This window comes from Mesocricetus auratus, unplaced genomic scaffold, assembly GCF_017639785.1.
Source record: "Mesocricetus auratus isolate SY011 unplaced genomic scaffold, BCM_Maur_2.0 Super-Scaffold_100676, whole genome shotgun sequence".
NCBI lineage: Eukaryota > Metazoa > Chordata > Mammalia > Rodentia > Cricetidae > Mesocricetus > Mesocricetus auratus.
The window spans coordinates 50796924-50799374 of NW_024429266.1; the positions used below are offsets into that span (position 1 = coordinate 50796924).

General features: G+C 39.9%; 1 non-coding gene across 1 annotated transcript; it reads right to left on the minus strand.

Annotated features, from left to right (window-relative positions):
* Positions 1-1966: 1966 nt before the first annotated feature.
* Positions 1967-2122, minus strand: LOC121137381. The gene has a single exon (XR_005874631.1). It is a non-coding gene; the product is annotated as a U1 spliceosomal RNA (small nuclear RNA).
* Positions 2123-2451: the final 329 nt, after the last annotated feature.

Here is a 2451-nt window from a genome sequence, read left to right on the forward strand (position 1 = left end):
AAATTCTCTTTTCTGTCAGCCCACCAGCAAAAAAGATTACTTTCTATTTCCTTGTAAGTAAATGGCATAAAACGAAAACCAGGAAACTCTGGTACTGTATCCTTGACAGTTTATTCCCCCGCTCCCCATCTAATGACACAGTTCCCAATTCAGGCAGTTTATTGGGCCTACTATTTTGAAATTCAGAATTCACACAAGCTCCATTGGAGTCTACTACTAGGTGTCAACCTCTACACAGCTATTCCTTCTTTCCATTCAACAAAAACATAACCATCTAATTATCACTGTAACCATCTGTCTTACATCTATTTCCTCTCAGAGGTTTTAAGTATCCCAAGGCCCAGGTTTCTATGTAAAATGTTCATTTTTCTGTCCCCAGTGTCTACCTTACATCCAGATACAAGAGCAGACCCACAGGAAATACATTTGGATAGATGAGTGGGGAAAAGGAAAATGCATAACAAACCCTGAATCTCAGGGGTCAAGGACATCCAGGAGAATATTGCTAAATAGCAAATCTGTGACTAGAATTCCAAAGTATACCTTACTTATGGTCCCTGCTAAATTGGCAAAGACTGAGAAAGAATGAAAAAACAACACGGGGGCAAAAGCCAAAGTTCTGGGGTATAAACAAGGTGAGGTGTATTGTTTTATATTCTGATTGCCAAACTCTAAGCATCGATGTTATAAAGACAAATCATTTTTCTTCAGAGAGTGACCCTGGTTGTACATGGTATGTTCACTATGGATAAGGCTGAATTGATTAACCAGGTTCCCTACAGTATATGACCCAAAGATAATAATCAGCTAAATGCAGCAAGGATTCCTGTTGCTTCCTTCAGTTGCACTAACAGGGCCTAGTCACAGGGGTTCTCGCTCATTAGGTTAACTTGTTAGGCTGATTTTATGCTTAAATATGGTAATTTTTAAAGTGCACACGTTAGTAGTTACAAATGTATTGGTTTTTCCTTTTGGAATTATTCCACAGAAATACATTTTTATTAATTTACTTTTTACATTCCAATCCCAGTGCCCCCTCCCTCCTCTCCTCCCAATCCCTCCATTCCCCCTCTCCTCCCATCTGCTCCATCGAAAGGGTAAGGCCTCCCCTAGGAAGTCTACCAAGTCTGTCCCATCTTCTCAATGAGGCAGGACCAAGGTACCTCTCCACTCCCACATTCCTGCACCTAGCCTGTGCATGGTATCTCTTCATATAGAATAGGCTCCATTAAGTCAGTTTATGCATTAGAATTAGATCTTGAACCCACTGCCAGTGGCCTCATATATTGTCCCAGTCACACCATTGTCACCTATATTGAGGGAGTCTAGTTCGGTCTCATGCTGGTTCCCCGTTTATCAGACCTCTCACTAGCTCTGGTCAGCTGATTCTGTGGGTTTCCCCATCATGGTCTTGACTTCTTTGTTCATATTATCACTCCTCCCTCACTTCGATTTTACTCCAAGAGCTTGACCTATTGGTTAGTTATGTATTTCTGTATCTGCTTTCATCTGTTTCTGGAAGAGGGTTCTAGCTTCTCTGGGGTTATGGAGTGCAGGCTGGGTATCTTTTGCTTTATGTCTGATATCCTCTTATGAGTGAGTACATACTATATTTGTCTTTCTGGTTTGGGGTTACCTCACTTAGGATGTTTTTTTTCTAGTTTTGTCCATTTGCCTGCACATTTTATGATATCAGTGTTTTATACCACTGAGTAGTACTCAATTGTGTAAGTATACCACATTTACTTTATCTATTATTCAGTTGAGGGACATCTAGGATGTTTCCAATATCTGGCTCTTGCAAAAAATGTTGCTATGAATATAGTTGAGGCAATGTCCTGTCCTTGTGGTGTGAATGTGCCTCCTTTGGGTATATGTCCAACAGTCGTATTGCAGGGTCTTGAGAAATCACCATAATGATTTCCACAGCAGCTGTAGAAGTTTGTGTTCCCATTTTTATTTTTTGAATATAGAGATGAATGTGAATACACTACCCAAAACTATTCAGTGGAGTTCCTCATATTTGGAGAAATTTTGAACTCATCCAGAGTGCATGAGTTCAGTCCCATTCTGGAAAAACCTTATTTATGTGACCATAGCAACTCCCCTGCCAGGTAAGTATAACACAGAAGGAAAACCATCACAGAAAAAAGAAAGAAAGAGAGAGAGAGAGAAAGAGAGAGAGAATTACAATATAAAATGAAAATAAAGTCTGATATAGTCTTATAGCATGCATCCTTCAGAGTCGGTCTGCTACAACCATCATAGAAATCTGCAATCGTGAGCTAGGAATAAATAAAAGAGTAAAACACACCACAGAGGATCATAGGGATGGGGGAGATATGCTACACTTAAGAGTTTGAGTCATTCCCATTCACAGTAATAATTGCCAAAAGACAGGGTCATTTTCCAAGAAATTTATGTTGTTTGGACTTTCTGCTCCAGCTGGCG